Genomic DNA, 8367 nt, shown 5'->3' on the forward strand with positions numbered 1-8367 from the left:
TCCCACTCCGCATCCCTGCTCCTTCCCCTCCCTCCCAGCGCTTCCCACCTCCCCACCACCTAACAGCTGTTTAGCGTCACTTAGGACTTTCCGGGAGGTAGGAGGAGGAGCAGGGACGCGGCACACTCAGGGGAGGAGGCAGGGACTTTGGAGAAGGGGTGGAATGGGGGCAGGGCGAAGGTGGTGCAGGGGTGGGAAGAGGCGGGGAAGGGACAGGGCCAGGGGCGGGGGAGTCAAGCACCCACCAGGCAGAGGGGAGGTCGGCGCCTATGCTCAGAGAGGTATGGGGAAACCCCTGTTCAAGTAGTTTTCTAGGCAAGTGCTTTAACAAGTAGGCAAAAAGTCTTGTAAGCTGGGCACTGCCACTACTCCCTTCTCCTCCTCTGGCCACAGTTTGAACAGGACCTGATGAGTAGGTGGCCTCCAAGCACACCGACTGGATTGGGCTGCACAGGTGAGATATGCTGAAGGCCGCCTTTCTTCCTTCAGTTTGGATTGCAGTGGGACTTACGCATCCAGATGCCTAGACTGAAGCAACAGTGCACATGCCCAGAGGCAGAAACTTAGTAAGAGTTCCCTGGGTCCCTGAGAAAAATTAGGTGCTGAGTGAGTTTAGGCACTTACAGGGTTAGGCAGCAGCCAAGCAGACATTTTTGTGGATTTCAGTGGGGCCTCAAACTTAAGCACCTACATACCTTTGTGGAACTGGGCCTTAATCTGGCTGTGCCTCAGTTCCCCATCTGTAGAACAGAGGGAATAACACTTTCCTACCTTGGAGGGGTATTGTGATGATAAATATGTTAGTGAGATTCTCAGACACTAAAGTGATGGAGGTCATACAAATACCTAGATAGAACATCACCTTTCTTCCTCCTCTTCTATTGTCTTCCAATATCATTCGTATCTTATAATGCCTTGTACTACAATCCTATTGCTTAAAACACCTGAATTACTATATTTTGATATCTACGCACGTGACAGAAATTAAAAGGAACTGTTAACAAATGGCTCAAATCAAACTCTCCAATCGCATTCCTCCTCCATGTGCTGCCGAGATAAATGCCCTCTGGCATTTAATTTGGACCCAAATTAAAACAACCCAGTTGCACTCATTTTTGAAAATGCCCAGGGAGCACAAACACCACTTGTACTGACTACTATGGATTAAAAAGCCCTATTTACTGGTACAAACCCTTTCAAATTTTTCCCCAATTCTCAATACCTACCACAACGTAAGAGGCTTTTCAGTTTTGAATGACAAATACCCAATTATTTATGGAAAAGGTATTTAGTCAGAAGAATAAAGTATTCAAATAATGTATAATATGGAGTCCCAGGGAACAGTAAAAATGTGATAGAATGTTCTGCTTCAGTTTCCATTATGAGTTAGAAATTAATTAGACAGTAGCTGCTTAAAAGAGAAAAAGCAAGAGACAAAGGTGACAGATTGATCATCTCCCAGTGTCCTTTACACTCCGAAATCACATTCATTTGCCTTCCAGCATGTAATTATCCACTGCTAAGCAGAGTATGGACATTGTACACAAATGTCACTCTAGAAAGATCATCCTGTATAATCTGTATAAAACTTGACAATAACTAATATGATCACAAAAAAATTAAAAGCCAAAAGGCAAAATTTTTCAGACTTCATTCCCTAAAATGACGTGCTTGCCTGACTGGACTTGAAATGTTTTGCAGAGATCACAGCAATTAAAGAAGAAAAGAACCTACCAGGCTAAATCCTCAATTATTGTTAAAGATCTATATGAGCAAAGCCTTCTCTGATCTTGAAGTGATTACTAGCTTAAAGTAGTTAGCCAAAAACTCAAATGATTTGTGTTTCTATTCAACTTTATAGAGCCTTAAATTTACTTTTTCACTCAGATTCAGACTCATTCATAATCTTCTCTCATCTTCAAGGTTCAGCAGTTTGTTGGGATGAGTTTTGCTGCCTGACGGTCAATGTACAGTAGTTTTCTCAAATCTTTATTCATTATGTTTATCTAGAGCTTATAAAATCCATAAAATCCATCAAGAAGTTAGTTAGTTGGTGGCAGGGAATGTTATTGTTCAGCTCTGTCTCATCTTTAAAGATGGTTTGTCTCTTGAGATTACTGTCATTGTTCCATATTCTTCTCTGTAATCTTCTCCCAGAGGTAGTAAGAGAATTCCAGAATATCATTTGTGACCTCTATTTGAAATAGAAAAATAACAAGGCTCTTTTTGCTAGTTTTGCAAGCATTTGAGACTAATGGTAGGTTAACTTTCCCAAAGATTTGGAGCTATTACTGTTAGGGCTGTCAAGCGATTAAAAAAATTAATCGCAATTAATCGTGCTGTTAAACAACAATAGAATACCAAAATATTTTAAATATTTTTGGGTGTTTACTACATTTTCAAATATATTGATTTCAATTACAACACAGAATACAAAGTGTACAGTGCTCACTTTATATTTATTTTTTATTACAAATATTTGCACTGTAATAAACAAAAAAATGTATTTTTCAATTCACCTCATACAAGCACTGTAGTGCAATCTCTTTATCATGAAAGTTTAACTTACAAATGTAGAATTATGTACAAAAACCACTGCCATCAAAAATAAAACAATGTAAAACTTTAGAGCCTACAAGTCCACTCAGTCCTACTTCTTGGTAAGCCAATCACTCAGACAAACAAGGTTGTTACAATTTGCAGGAGATAATGTTGCCTGCTTCTTGTTTACAATGCCACCTGAAAGTGAGAACAGGCGTTCACATGGCACTGTTGTAGCTGGCATTGCAAGATATTTACATGCCAGATGCGCTAAAGATTCATATGTCCCTTGATGCTTCAATCACCATTCCAGAGGATAATGCTTCCATGCTGATGATGGGTTCTGCTTGATAATGATCCAAAGCAGTGCGGACTGACACATGTTCATCTTCATCATCTGAGTCAGATGCCACCAGAAGAAGGTTGATTTTATTTTTTGATGGTTTGGTATGTAGTTTCCGCATCAGAATGTTGCTCCTTTAAGACTCCTAAAAGCATGTGCCACACCTTGTCCCTCTCAGATTTTGGAAGGCACTTCAGATTCTTAATCCTTCGGTCGAGTGCTGTAGCCTTTTTTAGAAATCTCACATCGGTACCTTCTTTACATTTTGTCAAATCTGCTGTGAAAGTGTTCTTAAAACAAACATGTGCTGGGTCTCATCCGAGACTGCTATAACATGAAATATATGCAGAATGCGGGTAAAACAGAGCAGGAGACATACAATTCTCCCTCCAAGGAGTACAGTCACAAATTTAATTGATGCATTATTTTTTTAACTAGCATCATCAGCATGGAAGCATGTCCTCTAGAATGGTGGCTGAAGCATGGAAAGGGCATACTAATGTTTAGCATATCTGGCATGTAAATACCTTGCAACATCGGCTACAAAAGTGCCATGCGAATGCCTGTTCTCATTTTCAGGTGACATTGTAAATAAGAAGCAGGCAGCAGTATCTCCCATCAATGTAAACAAACTTGTTTGTCTTACCGATTGGCACAATAAGAAGTAGGACTGAGAGGACTTTTAGACTCTAAAGTTTTACACTGTTTTGTTTTTGAGTGCATTTATGTAACCAAAAAAAATATGCATTTGTAAGTGACACTTTCACGATAAAGAGATTGCACTTCAGTACTTGTATGAGGTGAATTGAAAAATACTATTTCTTTTATCATTTTTACCGTCCATATATTTGTAATAAAAAATAATAATATAAAGTGAGCACTGTTCACTTTGTATTCTGTGTTGTAATTGAAATCAATATTGAAAATGTAGAAAAACATCCAAAAATATTTAATACATTTCAATTGGTATTCTATTGTTATAAGTGCAATTAATCGCAATTAATTTTTTAATCACAATTAATTTTTTTGAGTTAGTCGCGTGAGTTAACTGCAATTAATTGACAGCCCTAATTACTATATATTTCTGGTCACTTGATGCACAGTACATTAATAGATGGGTCCCTGGGAATCAGTCAAGAGCTGGCAAAGTGCAAGGAGTATACCAATCGTGTACCTTGATTTCTGTCTATACCCTGCTTTCTTACAAAACACTCAGTAGGGTTCAAACACATCCTGTCACTCATCCTACATTTCACATTTCATATAGAGCACAGACAAAAACCTGGAATCTCTGAACAAATTGGCCAAATTCATTCATGCTGTAACTCTGTTCAAGTGAATGGCTAAATTCATTCTTGATGTAACTGTTCAAGTGACTTCATCCCCTGATGTATATTCATTAGCGCCAATAAAACTTTGATTTTCTTCCTCCTTCACCTGCCCCACCCCCTTCCATATATATTAAGTTGCACAGCAACTAGAAAGATAAAGGGTTTTTTCCCCCATAAAGATACCAGATTAAGAATACAATTGCAACTCTTCATATACTTTGAATTTTCAATGAATTCAGTTAGCCTACCTTCTGCTTAAAAAAACCTCGTCTCTGATTCTTGCCACTAACTAATGACCTAGCTCCAATAAACATTGGTTGTTCAAGAAAGATGAACTCAAACTGAAACAGGTGCAGAAAAAGGTTATTGGGATGATCAGGAAAATGAAAAGCCATTCTTAAGAGAGGAGACTAAAAGAGCTTGGCTTGTTTAGCCTAGTAAAATGAAGGCTCAGAGGGGATATGATTGCTCTGTATAAATACATCGGGGGATAAACACCACGGAGGGCATAGAGCTATTTAAGTAAAAGGACATTTTTTGCACAAGAACAAATGTGTATAAATGGGCCATTTTGGCAGGAAATGTGAAGAAAGTTTCTAATCATCAGAGACGTAAGATTCTGGTGCAGTCTTCCAATAGGAATAGTAGAAGCAAACAACCTAACTAATTTTAAGATGGAGCTTGATAAATCTATGAATGGGTTTATATGATGGGATTTGCTGCAACAGAACTGGACTGAATTCAATCACCCACGAGATCCCATCCAGTCCTAGCTTCCTATGTACAGATCTAGAGATGGGGCAGAGAAGAGATTGTATATTTATGTGTACCTTTTTAACCCAAGAAGCAGATTTATGGCCAGATTCTTCACTGAAGTCAATGGAGTTATGCTGATGTACACTACCTTAGGGTGTGGCCTATACAATATAGGCACCTATAATTGATTAATACTCCTTGATTATTAGAGGTATATATCAATCAGTATATCTCTGATTGTTGAGAAAACTGTGGATGCTGAGGAAACAAACAGCACTCACATTCTGGTGGTCCATTGGTGATCTCCTTTTCTTGGGGTCCTCTTGTTGAGAGCCACTTTGGCGATGGATCAGTCATTCATGAAACAATGATCCATGAACAAAGCTTTTTGATGCTAGCATTTCTATATTTCTCTGCTAATATAAAAATGTTATTTTACTGCCTTCTGTCTTTGCACAATGCAAGGTCACTGGCTGTCTCCTGAAGTGCCATTTGGAATTAAAATATAGTGATTTTTGGAGTAACAAAATTAGATTGAAACGTTTAAAGATGTAAGAGTGTTACATTTGGTCTATTTTATAAGCCCACAGTTGAGAAATTATCATGGGATATTTGTAGATGACTTTTTGTTCATGTCTCTCCTATTATTTTGTACTCTCAATCTTTCAAACTAAAGATATATCTGGTTAAGTTTCATGCCACAAGAAGTATGTGGCATATATTTGTATAAAGCTTGGCAAAAGACCTTCCTTGGTTTATTACAAGCTATTAAAGCTCTTTCATTTGATGTTCTTTGTTGCATTTGTTTTACATAGTAAAATGTAATTTTAAAAAGTGATTTTTAGTGAAACTGCTATATCTACCCTGCTGATCGTTCACTGCAGTGTCCCCTCTCCTTTCCCCACCCTCACTACACACAGTAAGCAAATATATTCGGTGAAGGTACCAGACATGTTCAGCCAAAGTAAAATGTAATGTTGTGTAAACAGGTGTTTTGTCTTTTTTTCCCAGGCCTGATCTTATAAGGAGCTGATCTCCTCTCTGGGGGCACTCAGGACCAGATCCTCAGAATGAAAGCACACAAGAACTCCACAACAGAAGGAGAGAAAGCAAGCTGCTTTCTAAAATAGAGGCACAACTCATGTCATCTTACTCTAGCCTGACTGTATGCAGGCTCTTCTGATCAACCACTTCCATAAGAGCCCCCTAGCCTGCAAGCAGGATCAGGGAAAACCTTTAGGATTTAAAGTGTCAGCTTGTAACTTTTACAGTTTTCAATACACAATCACTGGAAGTTAGGCGCCTAAATCCCTTTGAGGATCTAGGCCTCAGCAGCTTCCAGAATCGATCCCTTAGTTTCCTGAGCTTCCGATTTCCTTTCATCCCTGTGCCTGCAGAAACAACTGGAAAGTTCTGTGAGAATTTTATCATAGCATCACTTACTCATTGCTTAGGGCCAGATCCTGAGAGGTGGCTAGCCTCTGCAATTCCCATTCAAGTTAACTGCACAGCAAGTGTTCAGTAATTCTCCAGATCAGGCCCTAAATCAGATAGTTCTTTTTGATTTCTTCCATCTCATTTTGTTTTAAATAGGTTTATTTTAGGACTATCGATTAATCACAGTTCACTCATGCAATTAACTCAAAAAAATTAATCGTGATTTAAAAAATTAATCACGATTAATCGCACTTTTAATCACACTGTTAAAAAATAGAATACCAATTGAAATTTATTAAATATTTTTGGATTTTTTTCTAAATTTTCAAATATATTCATTTCAAGTTTAACACAGAATATAAAGTGTACAGTGCTCACTTTATATTATTATTTTTATTACAAATATTTGCATTGTAAAAATGACAACTAAAAGAAATAATATTTTTCAATTCACCTCATACAAGTACCATAATGCAATCTCTTTATCATGAAAGTGCAACTTACAATTGTAGATTTTTTTTGTTACATAACTGCACTCAAAAACAAAACAATGTAAAACTTTAGAGCCTACAAGACCACTCAGTCCTACTTCTTGTTCAGCCAATCACTCAGAAAAAGAATTTGTTTACATTTATGGGAGATAATGCTGCCTGCTTATTATTTACAATGTTGCCTGAAAGTGAGAACAGACGTTTGCATGGCACTTTTGTAACCAGCATTGCAAGGTATTTACATGCCAGATATGCTAAACATTCATATGCCCCTTCATGCTTCGGTCACCATTCCAGAGGACATGCTTCCATGCTGATGATGCTCATTTTAAAAAAAAATGTGTTAATTAAATTTGTGACTGAACTCTTCATGGGAGAATTGCATGTCGCCTGCCCTGTTTTACCCACATTCTGCATGTATTTCATGTTATAGCAGTCTCGGATGATGACCCAGAATATGTTGTTCATTTTAAGAACACTTTCACAGCAGATTTGACAAAACGTAAAGAAGGTACCAATGTGAGATTTCTAAATATAGCCACAGGACTCAACCCAGGTTTAAGAATCTGAAGTGCCTTCCAAAATCTGAGAGGGAGGAGGTGTGGAGCATGCTTTCAGAAGAATTAAAAGAGCAACACTCTGATGCAGAAACTTCAGAACCTGAACCACCAAAAAATAAAATCAACCTTCTTCTGGTGGCATCTGACTCAGATCATGAAAATGAACATGTGTTGGTCCGCACCGCTTTGGATCGTTATCAAGCAGCATCCGTCATCAACATGGACACATGTCCTCCTCTGGAATGGTGGTTGAAGCATGAAGGGACATTATTTTTTTGTACATAATTCTACATTTGTAAGTTCAACTTTCATGATACAGAGATTGCACTACAGTATTGGTATGAGGTGAATTGAAAAATACTATTTCTTTTGCTTTTTACAGTGCAAATATTTGTAATAAAAATGATAATATAAAGTGAGCACTGAATTCTGTATTGTGTGGGCTATTTGTGGAACATAAGCTGCCCCAGGTGCTTGAGCAAGGGAGAGATGCAAGGCTAGCCCTTTCCCAGTTTAGAAGTGAGAAAAAGCTTGAGCAGGGAAGATCCTGACAATGAGGGAATTTGGAGGCTCCTCTGGGAAACACTGACTGGGGGAAGGCTGGGGCCTGGAAGGCAGAGCCAAAGATGGAAGCAGCTATGAGATAGCTCTGCTATCCAGGAGGGTAATACAGGAAGCCAGGAGATGAAAATAGAGCTATTGAAAGCTTAGGGAAAAGGCATTAAGTCTGAAGGAGGACCAACCTTGGACTGGTATGATCAGTGTGTGGAAACATCTAAGGCATGGCAGGACAGAGCTACTGGGTGTGAAAAGGGTGTAAATATGATGCTATTGGGAGAGGACACTAAGTTGCTTTCCTCAAAGGAGAGGCATTTGAAGGAAGTGGCTGCTTTGCTAGAGGCGAAGCA

This window comes from Trachemys scripta, chromosome 2 (genome assembly GCF_013100865.1).
Source record: "Trachemys scripta elegans isolate TJP31775 chromosome 2, CAS_Tse_1.0, whole genome shotgun sequence".
NCBI classification, from domain to species: Eukaryota; Metazoa; Chordata; order Testudines; family Emydidae; genus Trachemys; species Trachemys scripta.